The following is a 13,392-nucleotide window of genomic DNA, read 5'->3' as shown; positions in this document are numbered from 1 at the left end:
TTCAATTGAAGACAACTTCCATAAATACACACAATGAAGACAGGTTATAAGAACAAAAAAAACCCTGTATATCATCCAGAGAAAATTAAACAACCTCCTGAGCATAACTAAAGTTTGACGCAGATAAATGTCAATGTAAAATATGGCCATACTTTATTTTGCTCCACATGGGGGACAAAAAAATGCATTAGCAGTTTAAACCCAAAAACAATAATAATAAAAGATAGACACACTGTTGCTTTGTTTTGGATGAAAACAAAATAATAAAGCTTGCTGGAACACTATTCTTTCTCTCGCACAGATCATCATATCTATCAAGGAGGATTTAAAGTTTCAGCAGACTGCAAATTATAAGAGACAGTAACATTTATCTGCAGTCACCCTAAAGCTACAGTAGTTTGGGTTTTAAGTACCTCAAAACTGACCTCAAAAGGACAGCCCAACAAATGTGTTAAATCTGCGCAAGAGACTCACACGTGCCTACACGTACACACACACTTGCTCAGTTGTTTTAAAGAAATAACAAAGAAAAACAAAGTTTCCTATCAGAATAATGCTCTTTTAATCTTCTGTTAAAGCAAATAATAAGCCTCCAGCAAACATGCATGTCTTTTTTTCTCCATTGATGGAAAAAGTGATTACATCCCCCTTAATCTAGTTACCAGACCGCTACATTTTTTCTAAACAGTTTTCATATACAATAAACAAAAAGATATGCAGGCAACTACATGACCATGGCTCCACAATTTTTGATAGTGGTGGGGAGATAAATCCATTTCCAGCATGCAAGGAATATTTTCAGTTTAATAAATGAAGCCAGAAAGGAAATAAAAAATCTCGGAGGCTATGAGCACATACTGTTCACGAAGTGTATGAAAAACAGCACCATTCATCCCCAGAACCCCCCTCCTCCACCCTCCAGGAAGGAAAAGGAACCTGAACCCAAAATCCCAGGGACCACAGACCTGCATCCTCACACAAGGACAGATAGTCACATCCACTCAATGTCAAAAAAAAAAAGAAGTAGCTTTTCCTTCCCATCCTAAGCGAGACATTCCGAAAACAGGTACCCAGGGGATGCGCCTCTGTGCTCCTGACGGCACCAGACAGCACTTCGGCTCCAAGACAAGTTAAAAGAAAACAACCTCCCCTCAAAAAAGCATCAATAGGAAACCCCAGCAGCGGCCAAACAAAACCTCACACCGGCGAGGAACGTCCTACGGCGTGGCGAGGGAAATGCATACGGAGTGTTTTTATATAGAGATATGTATATACATAAATAAGCAATTTTGTGCGGAGAAGTTCCCCGTACGCATCACGCGTGGGGAGGGGGAGAAAAAGGAAGGGGGGAATGGGAACGTATTCCAGGCACAGGGAGACGCCGGGGCTGGCACAGACGTTTGGGAAGGAGGAGGCTGCCGAGGTGCGCGCCGATCCGTTCCCAGGCAGTTTCGGGGGCGGCTCCGGGAATGGGAAGGGGGGATCCAGCGGGACAGCGGCCCCGGGAGGGCTGGGAGCCCACGGGGACACAGACGCCCCTCGGGGGTGCGGGGGGTGCGCGGCCGAGCCCGCTCCCCGCCGCAGCGCGGGCGAGTGCCCGAAGTTGTGGGTGCGCGGCGGGGGTGGAGACCCCCGCGCCAACATTTGAAAAAAAAATATGCGGGAAAGGGAAAAAAAACAAGGAAATCACCATCGTCATAACATACGATCGTACGATCGGCCGCTGGCTCCCCGCACAGCACCCCCCAGGCAGCAGGAGGCACGCAGGAAGTTTTTAATGCGGGCACCGAGCGCAGGCGCAGGGCAGCCGCCAGCCCGGCGGTGCCCGGCGCGCCTGGCGGGGAGCTCCGCGGGCGCGCAGCCGCCGCGCCGCTTACCTCCCTCCGCGGGGGCGCAGGCGGCCCTGGGCCGGCAACGCGGGTGCGCGGCCGCGTCCTCAGGCGGCGGGAGGATGCGCGGCGGCGGCGGAAGGCGGCGGCTTGTGCATCGCAGCCTCCGCCGCTAACGCAGAGCCCGGCGCGGGTGCCGGGAGCCGCGCTGGAGGCCGGGGAGGGGGGTGCGGCGCGGCGGAGGCTGCTGCGGAGCCGCGACCATGCTCCCGTCTGGCCGCCTTCCCCTCACCTACTGCCCGCTTTAGCCGGGGAGGGAGGCGGCCTGGGCGCCGGGGCGAGGGGCGGGCCGGGCCAATCAGGGCCGGCGGCGGGAGGCGGGGGAGCCCGGCCCGCTCCGCCCCGCACGCCGCGCCGCCCCGCCCCGCGGGAGGCTGCCCCGGGCCCGGCCCCGCCGCTGCCACCGCCCGGGCCCCGCGGGGCCGCCCCGCCGAGCCGCCCCCGCTGCGGGTGCAGGTGCGGAGCCTCCGCCCCGCGTCCCCGGAGCGCGTACACCGAGCGCCCGGCGCTCCCGCTCGGTGAGCGGCGAGGACGCGCCGGGGGGGGGGAGCGTGTTTCCGAAAAGGTCATCGGTCTCCCAGCTGTCTTCAAAAGTAGCGTGTAGTTGAAAAGAAATATTACCCCGCTTTATTAAATCATCTCTCTCCGGGGGCGTGATCCAAAGCCTCTTGAAGTCCACGGGAGTCTTTGAATAGGTTGGTACGATTCTCTCCCGACACCGCTGCTTTTTTTTCTTCGCCTTCTTTATTTTTTTAATATCCATCGAGCTTGGAGTCGCTACAGATTTTACGCGTGGAAATCTGCATCTGTCTCTCTATTCTGTATAATCTTGTATCAGTGCGTGCTGCTTTGTAGAGATCTTTCTGATGTGCACACATGCTGCATATGCCGTAGTTTTAAACATGGAACACTTTGTCTTTTATATTTCCTGTAAGCATAAAAATATGCTTAATCAAATTCTTTTCTCCTTACTTTGCCAGTTAAAAATGCATCGTGGGGAAATATGTGCTGTAACGTGAAAGGGAGGCAGTTGTGCCAAATGACAGCCCAACAAAGCACACAACCCGCAAAAATAGGCAAACGCACATTTTTGTTGAGAAAGGGACACACGCTGCCCGATGCCTGGGAGGATGCGGGATGCGGCGCTCAAAGGGCAATTCCATTTCCTCCCTTCCCAACCTCACAAATGAAAACATGCTCTTGCAGCGGGCTAAAACATTTCCAAAACCAGCCATCATCATTAATATTAGAATGCTTTTAGCAGAATATGGCCTCACTCTGCAACAGGGACGCTCCATACATTTTTTTTTTGTCCTTAAACATATCCTGGATTAACATTGAAACCTCCAGTCCTGTACGTCGCAGTGTGAGGGTCAGAAGTTCAGAACCGTTTAAATCTGAATTATTTAGCAAGCACACACACGACACACTCTTCCGATTTCCACGCAGCTTTTTTATTCTTCCCCCTTTAGTTTTCTCCCTTTTAAACGCAAGAGCCCCATTTGGAGTTATTTGCCCTGGTGCGGTGTTATTTACCCAGCGTATATAGTTGACCCAGAAGCCGATGAGAAGAAGTCTCAATGGGACTGTTGACCTAACAAGTAGCATGTCAGTCTCCCGGTGGCATTTGAATGTTCTCGCAGCGAATGCTTCGAGACAGGAGAGAGCAGAAAGCAGAGATTCTTTGGAATCCTTAATTAGACACAGTGATTTTGGAGTGCCGGTTTCTGCCGTTATCCTCCAGTGCCTGGTACTTTGTTTTGTGACCTTGAGGTTAAGGATACCAACCAGCCCTGTTTATTTTTAATAAAATCTTACAGTTAGATGAGACAGTTCTAGGTTTTATTTATTTTTAACATAAGTGCTTCCATCTTATCTGCCTCACAGGTTTATAGGAAGGATTTAGCTAATATTTGGACAGCACTTTTAAGCTATGAAGCTCTATAGGTCTCTTATACTGACCATTTTCTGCGTTTTTCATTTTAGGAAGGTACTTTTGTACTCTTTCGCTTCAGGAAGATAAGAGTTCAAATCTTGACCTTAGTTTTCCCTTCAAATTTTGTTAAATACCTGATTTACAAATGGTGACATAGGGTCAGATTCTGATTTCACTTACAGGTAATGAATTTCAAATTATTTCCTGATCCTCAGTGACTTTTTTCTCAATCTAAACCGGTTTAACGCAGAATTTGAGCCACGATGTCATATTCATGAAGAATAAGCATATGATTACCTTAAATATAGTATTCTACATTAATTTTCTTGCTTTGGTTTTCTTATTTTTGTAACTTCAGTGATGTGAGAAGAAACCACTTATTTATTTTATATATATATATATATATATGTTTTATTTTCTCTGTTTCTGAGACAAAGGCATCAACAGGTGGGCTTTGTAGAGGGGGCAGGCAGCTGAAAAATAATTTGGGGGGCAACCTGCTCGTGATTCAGTGGAGTTACAGGGTGCAAGAAGTTGTTTAAAAATTTAAGGTTAATACCTGGGTCTGGAGAAATTCCTCTGTGCCTGGCACTGGGAATGAAGCGCTGCCACTCACATCCTTTTCTCAGCATTCAGCAAATCCTGTCCCCTCACTCAGCACATATTTTAGGGGAGGCAAACCTGTGTCCAAGTCATAACACTGAAAATAAGGGTCATTAAAACACTAATGAAACAAAAATTCTATTTACAGAAAAACAAATATTCTGCGGTGAGGGTTATATTTGGATGGGTGAGTGGCTTTTTTTAATAGAATCCGTTACCAGGTTGTACTTGACAGACTGAGGATTGTTTGTGAGAATCCCAATTTTGGATTAGGCGACTGATGCCCTGCAAGACTTTGATGACTGGTAAAGCCTGTTCCACTGAAAGAAGAGATTTCCTCTTTTAGCAATAGTTCATTATTTTACAAGGCGTGTATTAGAATGAGAATAATACAACTTCCCCTGTCTTTGCTGATCATATCGAAACTAATGGCATCTTCAATTGTCAGAGCATCAAGTCCATCTTCTGATAAAATATTTGAAGACACACAGATCTATTCATCTTATTGAAGATTTCATTTTAGTCTGCAAAATATTTGATGGCAATGCTGCTAGGTTAGCTGTGGGCATATTACAGGGACCAACACAGTAATCAGGTACCAGCATTTTGCAAAGGGATTCCCATAATATTTCCCGCTTACTTTGGGATAAACCCCATCTCCCAGGTTTGGACAAGCCCCAGGGAGTGAAGTTATTGTTTAATTTGAGGGATTAAAAATATAATTCTTTAAATTGTTACTAAAAATTTCTTACTTTCTGATGCAGGTTGAACCATTTCAAAGGTAATGAAATTTGGTCTCCAAAACTGTTGTATAAGATTTTTCTAAGCCGTCACCAAATAGGAATGCCTGCTACCCAAACTTTCAGCTGCAAAGTTTGACTCCTGCTTTCAGCTAGTGAAGATCTCCTTAATTACAGCTTTACAACTTGGGTACTGATGTTGATGGTTTCATTTTCTGCTGCCTGAAAATGGTAACAGATACAGTAGAATATCTAGAAAATATGGTAATAGATATTTTGTAGATCTACAGGGTTTAAAGGTTCTGAAAAAGTCAGTGGAGATCAGGAAGATATCTTATGTTTTTTTTAATCACGTATTTTTATTTATAAGAAGTATAAAGCCTGTTCACTGGTACTTTTAGCATTCATCTCTATGTATCTGTTACAATTATCCTTAGTGTTTAGCAGAAAGATAATCCCCAAAGGAAGCAGGAAGCGATATTTAAAGTAATTTTTAGGTGTGCAGCTTGACGTAATTGCCAAACTATACATTCAGGATGGATTAAAACCACTAAAAACTGCCAACCTGTGGAACTCGCTGAAAAACATCATTGAACTCTGTGGACAGACCATGGTTAATAAAATGCCTCCTTTCCCTGAGCAAACCTCCCCTCTTCTGCTGAGTGACCAAAACTGGTACCGTGGTGGGAAGGCAGAGCTGGTGGGTACAATGCCCATCCCTGGGAGCTGGATGGAAAGGGATCCTTGACTTCATCCATCCCAAACACCTCCACATCGTCAAGGCAGGCAGCTATTCTTCTGATACAAATCAGTCATCAGACAAAAAGACGAGGTGGTCACTGTTTCATTGATAACCTATGGAAGGAGTAGAATTATTTTACGAAGAAATGTGGTAGATATTAATTTCATTAATATCGGACCGTTCTTCTCATGTTTTTTTTGTCACAAGAGGACTATATCCTAACTCCCAGATATTACATATCCCTGGGTCTCTCAGGCATTTAGCTTTTTAATCTGACCGTAAACTATTTGCAGATGCTTGCATGGCTCTGTTGGCAGAGGTTATGAAGTAATTTGCTCAGAACTGGTGCAATGAAGATTTGTGTGATTTTAGGTGTGTGAGCCAAAACTTGCTTGTCCCTGACTTGTCAAGGGAATGAGAAGAGTCTGATCTTCCAAGAGCAAGCAGTATATTGAGTTGATTTCTCTCAGCTATGACAGAACCATTTTCTAAAACTTCCCCCAGAAGACAGAAGTAGGTTCTGCTGGAGTTGTGATTTTGATTTCTGATGAGCGGTAATAAAAGTAAGATCTATTTCACTATATTGGCAGAGTCTAGAGCTCTGTCTTGAATGATGTGAAAATCTCTGATGGTTTGGAACAGCAGAAAAGTCAGGATTTTGTTGGGACTTTTTGAAAGTTTATGAAGATTCTAACAACTTAATTTCCAGTCACCTCTAGTCCCACACAGTCGTGTGGAGAGGCGTTTTCATTGCCATTGAAGTCTTTGCATCAGTTTGAGTTTTGTCAAAGTAACTCCACTGTGAGGGGGGTGTAAGAGGAATTGAACTTTCAGGGTGATTTTGAAGAGAGTTGCACTGTTTGATTTGTTTGTCTAAAACAATGACAATATATTTCCACCTATTCCTCATAATTATACAGGGAAAACTAAAATACGTGCCATTTTGAACTGAATGTCTGTATTAAATTGGTTTGACTCCTATTTTCTGCCATCTGTGGCATAACTAGAACAGAGGGTGAGAACAAAAAATATAAATGACTCAGTCACATTTCCTGTAGGAGACACATCATGCCCCCCATTCTTGTCAAATAATTCATTTCAGCTCTGAGTGAAAGGGTGCTGTGACACCCTGGGCATGGAGAGGAGAGGCTGCCATTCTGTCATTTAATAGAGGGACCCAAATTTGTGGTATAATATTTTGGTTAAGCAGCTACACATCTTTTTTTTTTTTTCTGTATATTTACGTGGCCTCCAAAACAATCTCAGCACAATGCTGGGATGTAATTCAACTTAATTAAATACTGAATTTTCCTGTAAATGTTAAGTACCTCGTAAGCCAGACTGTGGAAAGAACCAGAAGTAGGTTCACAGAGAGGAGATTTACCTCAAAGTTGACGTATGAGGTAGGTGGTTCAGGACTCTCCCTCCTGCATCTTACAGGTGTTGGGGAGTTCATCATCATCATCATCACAACACCCTGGGAGGGGGTGGCATCGTTGCTCTAACTATAACAAGAAGTTTTCCTCCTGTATATTTGATGCCTGGTAAAAGTCAGCTTGAAAATGGCGGTGTTGCTCCTGGTTTTGATTTGGTTAATGCTTTGCACTCTGTATGTTATATAAAACTCTTTTTTAAACGGATTCCTCTAGGAATCAAGTTTTGACTAAAGGGCAGGTGTTTTTATCACTGATCAAAGCAATTATACAGCATCAGGTTTACACACGGCACGGGTTAACAGTGAACAAATGGAAGAATAAGTGATAAAGGGGCAAATTCTTATTGCTGAGTGACCTGAAGTGCTTAACGAAGAGGTCAAAAGGAAGAAAAAAGTTTGAATATTAGCTAAATGCAAGGCAATGTAATAAAGAGTGAAGACAAGAGGCTACACAGGGCAAGAGGCTCTCTTTTGGAAAGCAAGGACTTTGAAAAAGATTTAGGATTCTTTTTGGATAAGCACCTCAAAATGAGATCTCACTGTAACTCTGTGGCTAAAAGGCCAATGCAATCCTGAGAAATATTTAAAAAAAGAGTAATATCAAGCAGATAAGAGGATTTGATGCTGCCCGCATGCACAACAGTGGTAAGGCTATTGTTAGGAACTGTGTCGAGTTTTGGTGTTCACGTTTCAAAAGCCGTGTGGAAATACTTAAGGTAAGTTCAAAGGAAAGGTATGAAAAAGGTTTCAGAAAACAAGCGTGACAACGTGTGGGATAAGCAGCTCAACTTATTTAGCTCCTCAGGGAAGAAGCTGAGAAGTGACTTGGCCACCGCAGGTGGGTACTGACCCATGGAAAAGGCACCCAAGAGTGAGTATCCACCTCATCGACCTGATAAAGGCCGTTACGGGACCCAGTGGTCGCAAGCTTAAGTTAGACAAATCCACCCTCAAAAGAACACACTATTTCCTATCTTACAAAGCCCTACATAATAAAACTGTTTGTCCTGTAGAAGCTGTCACAGGTAGGGATGTTTAAGAGGTTGTTAAATATGTATTTTTAAACACAGGCTTTCATCCGCCTTGTGGAAAAATCTGTACATCTCTCTATGCTTGTGTGAGTGGGAGCTTTGTCAGGAGATTGGTGGCAGTTCCTTGTCTCTCAGTCTGAGAACCTGTTACTCCTCCTGTTACTCAGCCCCCCGTGAGGCTCTGGGGACCAGTACTGCCGGTGTTGCTCTCAGCATCCTTGGAACACTTGCAGTTTTGAAAGAGAATAATTATTATCAAATAATCATTCTCTTGTTTCGTGGTTTCGGTGAGGTCTTGCAGACTGTCAGGAAGGATTTATTTTTTTCTCTGGATGAAATTGGCCACATATATCTTGGTTATTTGGGAGTCGTTTCATTTTTCTGCATCACCCTGGAGCATCAGAGAAGAATGGGTGGCTGGAAATGAGGCCTTGGATGGCTTTTTGCCAATGTTCTGCACTGGTGCAAACTCCCCACTCCCCAGCCATAGGTGCCTGGGTGCTGTATTTTGCTTTCATATTAATTTATGGTCAAACTAACTCTTATAGTTTAATTGTTTCGGACTTTTGCCTTGTGTCAGCTTGGCAGGTGTCTTGAAGGTTACACAGCTCCTCTAGTACATCAGGCACAGTGTGCACACTGGGATCATCTAGATGTTTTTCATTTAGTTCGTTTGTTCTTTTGCAGACGTCTTGGATATTAGTGACAGGTTCTTTTCCTTTTATACATAAATCCGCTCTCCCAAGGACTAAACTGCTGTGATTTAATTTTGGGGTTTAAAATAGAGATAAAACATATTGCTTTGAGATATATAGGTGATCGGGCTCTCAGCTCTGTTTTAAAATTCTGTGAAACTTTCTATAAAAGGTTTATATAGTCAATAAGGATACGATCAACAATGTTGTGATGAATATTCTGCACAATATTTTGGCATTTGGAAATTCAGAGGCTTTTGTATCCAAAAGGACTGATGTAATGATCTATCTGCCTTCTTTCATTGAACACTATAGAATTTACCCAGGTAATTCTTGCATGGAACGTGAATCTTACGGATGAGCTAATGAGAACATTTACAAACAAACAAATGCAAATACCCAAATCTTGATTCTCTTATAGTATTTCCTGGAGAATCTATTGCATTCCTTTCTCAGTTATTTGAAGTAATAATTAGCCAGGTTGATTTTCATAATGTTCCTTAGGACTAATCACAGCCCCAGGAGCACAGACTGAAAATCCTGGCAGCGGCCGAGCAGTAAGAGGGTTTGGTTATGAATAACCCTATTCAGTTATATCCCTTATGCAGGGCACGAGGTGGTAAGCTGTGGTATGTACACAGCTACACGCATGTGAAAAAAGTGAGAACAGTGCCAGGGAAGTAGAATTCCTCGGTATTTAGGAGCAAAAAACACATTAGCGAGAGGAATGTTTTTCCTGCCCATCCCTTTTGACGCTTTGTTTCACGGTAGCCAGAGGGAGAGAAAAACACATTATATGAGTAAATTGGCTGGAGAATGTAACCAGGGCCCCAGAAAACACTAAGAATGAAAACCTGTACGAATGTGTATTCAAGCAAGTGTGCGCAAAGATGGTGTTTTCTGCAAACACTCTTGGAGGAAAATGCTCTTCTGTAACTAAATAAGTGGGAAGAAGTTGAGGTTTGGCTGAGCTGCCTTGTGTTTAGATTTTCATTGTGTTTCCCTTCTCCTCTGCCCCAGTGTAATTTGTGAGGTGGTGCCCAATACTCTGAATAATTCAGCTGAAATCTGAGATCCCTGACGACCAACGCCAATTTTCAAATTACCAGACTCAGACTGTGTGATTTTTGGTGTGATAGAGTTGGGATATTTTATATTCTATTCTGTCAAGGAATGATTAGGACATTAATTTGGGCCATATTATTACATCTTCCCTGCGCTAATGGGAGGATAGACCCCCTTTCATGTTTAATCTAAAGAGGGATTGATGACTGGCAAGGTTGTCTCACATAGGGATACCTGCCACCAAAATAAATGACGAGCTCAGCGAGTGAAAATGTTTAGACTGCACAGTCTGAGCGTGGATTCCTTCTGTGCCGAAGGCAATGAAAGCCCTTAGGTGGTGGCTCTGTAGATTTTTCTCATTGTGGGCAGAAATGAGGATATTTTATTATTTGTTAGCCCAAGGCTTCTTTCTTGAAGTTGCTACCGACTGTTGGTTTCACGTTTCATAAACAGCCAAGTCGTGTTCAAGAAGCAGAAAACTGACCTGAGAGATGACATAACCACAGAGGAGAACGGCAGCACCGCCGCTGTCTGACGGTGAAAGAAAAGGGCACCTTTTCCTCTGAGTTTGCCAGCAACTTTGGCTTGATGTGTGAGTTCAGTACTTCTGTGTTAGAAGGGCAGTCAAGTACCTTTGAATTAGAACAGACTGGAAAAGTTGCTTAATGTGCTTTTTTTACTCTATTTCTTTTAACCCACCACTGGAAAATTCCTCCTACCTGTAACAAGTAATTTAATGTGCAAAGGCAAATAAGAGCTCATTAGCTGATGCACTGCTACAAAGTGAGTGAGCAGATTTTATGCCTAGGGACAGACTTTTACAACCATTTTGAAACGGCACAATGCAATGCAATACAGCCCATAGACTTTTCAGAGAGGAAGAGGAGCATACCCTCCTTCTATTACTTGGATGCAAGTTTTCATCATCTTAAAACCCTTTGTATGAGAATAATGGGGAAATGGATGTATTCCAGGGGATTGCACACAAGTTAAGCATGTGAAATTTTCCAAGAACTAGTCCTATCTGTTGTGTTTTCCATCACAATCCCCGTGTACTGTGGCTGGACAAAATCACCATATCTGAGATCTCCATCATACTCCTGAAAGAAGAGGCAGTAATATTTCTTCAAAGTATATTTCCTTTTATCTCATGCTGTGCTTGGATATTTTGGGAGATGTCTGAGTTTCCTTCTGTCTCAGAAAGATCGTTTGTTACTAGTCTCACTCTTTTTTTTAAGAGAAAGTGTTTAATATAGAACTGTCTTTTTACTTCTCTAATAATGTGCAATTTTCTGCAAGGACTTTGCCTTTTATGTTTCTTATCTTAATGATTTTCAGAAGGCGTCTTAATGATTTTTGTGAATACCCACCTTAGTTTCTGGCAATGAGTGCATGTAGATGTGAAGACCAGGCAGAGGACCCTCCGCATCAATTTGTAACCATATGTCAGGACTTTCAGTATTTTACAACGTGAGGCCTGTATATATTATGGCTGAAAAATTTTCAGTGCTCAAAGGATAGATCTGGAAGGTATTCAGAGGCTCGGAAATCATAGTAGTGTCTTCTAAAAGTTGCCTTTCATTTAAGTTTGGATTTAGTAACACATAAGATATTTGAACTACAGTGAGTTATCATTCATTGGCGGTGGCTGAAATTCTTGCAGTTTCCACCTTCAGCGGTTGTTTTATGGTTACCCCAGAACCACGTGAGCGAAGCAGATTTATGACTTGTGAAACAAATATTAGCACGGAGCACATCAGTCACTCGGCACAGCTTGGAACGTGTTTTCTCCCAGCTGGGAAACCAGACAGGTATCATCGCGGGGGTGACTGCTCACAGGTGTCGTCCCTTTGGCTTGAATGAGAGTTTTGTACGTGAGCAGGTGTTTGCTGGCTGGAGCCCAAGGAGAAACCACTGGAGACCCTTTATTTCACATAGTACCAGGCCTGTGGGCTTGCAGACCCTCACTCAGCATCAAGAAATGGCCATAATAACCTCTCATATTCTTGGAAATGGAGCGTGTGTGGCTGCTCTGTCAGACCTCATGATTGGCAGGGTTCCCAGGCGTGTGACAGCATCACCTCTGGACTTGGGACCAGCGCAGGCAAATCACAGGTGCCAGCTTCAAAACAGCCCGAGGGAATTGTTCTGCTCACAGTTGTACTGGATGACTTCTCTATACAGGACATTCACAAAAGCGAGTGCTCTGAATGCCGAGAGTTTACGTGGGTTCAGAAAGGACTGGGATGAAATCTGGAAGGAAAAATATCTCTGGAGAGCTGCTAAACACAGAGGCACTAATGCTTTGGAAATCCCTTTGCTGTAATTAGCTGGAGTCAGGGAATGTGTGCTAGTGCCACATAACCTCTCTGGTTTATGTTCTTCCCTGGACATCCTCCCCTGGTATGTGCCAGGTAGGACACAAATGGACTTCTAGGTTTAGATGGTAATCACAGACCTGAGAAAAGCTTCTGGTGGTTGGATTCTTGTAGGGAAAATGTAACTCTCCAACCAAGCTGTGAGTGCTTCCTCCCTGGAGGTGTTCAAGGCCAAGTTGGATGGGGCTTTGAGCAACCTGGTCTAGCAGAAGGTGTTCCTGCCTGTGACAGGGGGATTGGAACTAGATGATCTTTAAGGTCCCTTCAACCTGAACCATTCTATGATTCTGTAACCTTCCCACCAGCATCGTGCAAGGATGGCGCAGGCTGGCTGGAGGTGCATGCACGTGGCATACAGGCACAGCAGCAAGAGACATTGGGGACAGAGGGTGGTGCCTATCTGGGATGCTTGGCAGCTTCCAAAAAAGCAATTTCATGGAGACAACTTGTTTTCTTCTGGGCAAGGGCTACCCCTGCTCCTGATCTTTAATTCTCAGTGGGAGTGATGACCCCTCCAAAAAGAGGCACTGAAATGACCTTCTGGGTCCCCTCTTGCACAAGGTGTGACTTTCCTAGAGGTTCTGAAGCATAAGAAACCGAGACTTAATTCTGTCTATGTAAGGCTGTCAAACCTTATTCCAGAAAAAGCAACGGGAAACACGGTGAGTCTTATTCTTACTTTAAGGTCAAACCTTCGTTGTACTTCTTTTTAACTACAGAAAAAAATTCCTCCAGTTTATTTCCCTTTCTGTTGGAAATTCGGCATATGAATAACGTGCCTAAATTACTGTGGAAATGCAGCTAGGGACATACTAGAATAACTGCTTTGAATGTGATTTGATTGGAGATACACAGTGATTTCAGTTTAAAAAAGGCAA

General features: G+C 43.8%; 1 protein-coding gene across 2 annotated transcripts in view; it reads right to left on the bottom strand.

The window, feature by feature from the left end:
• The window catches only part of KLHL29 (kelch like family member 29), a 414,305-nt gene extending 412,178 nt beyond the window's left edge, over nucleotides 1-2,127 (bottom strand). Inside the window, exon 1 of one of the 2 annotated variants that reach the window (XM_071807102.1) lies at nucleotides 1,878-2,127. The gene's annotated coding sequence lies outside the window, so the exon portion shown is untranslated. The remainder of the gene's footprint in view (nucleotides 1-1,877) is intronic. The other variant, XM_065835600.2, reaches the window with a different exon arrangement.
• Nucleotides 2,128-13,392: the final 11,265 nt, after the last annotated feature.

Source organism: Patagioenas fasciata, chromosome 3, assembly GCF_037038585.1.
Source record: "Patagioenas fasciata isolate bPatFas1 chromosome 3, bPatFas1.hap1, whole genome shotgun sequence".
Classification (NCBI taxonomy): Eukaryota; Metazoa; Chordata; class Aves; order Columbiformes; family Columbidae; genus Patagioenas; species Patagioenas fasciata.
Note: the sequence above shows the minus strand (reverse complement) of the source record. Positions and strands in the feature narration are given on the sequence as shown.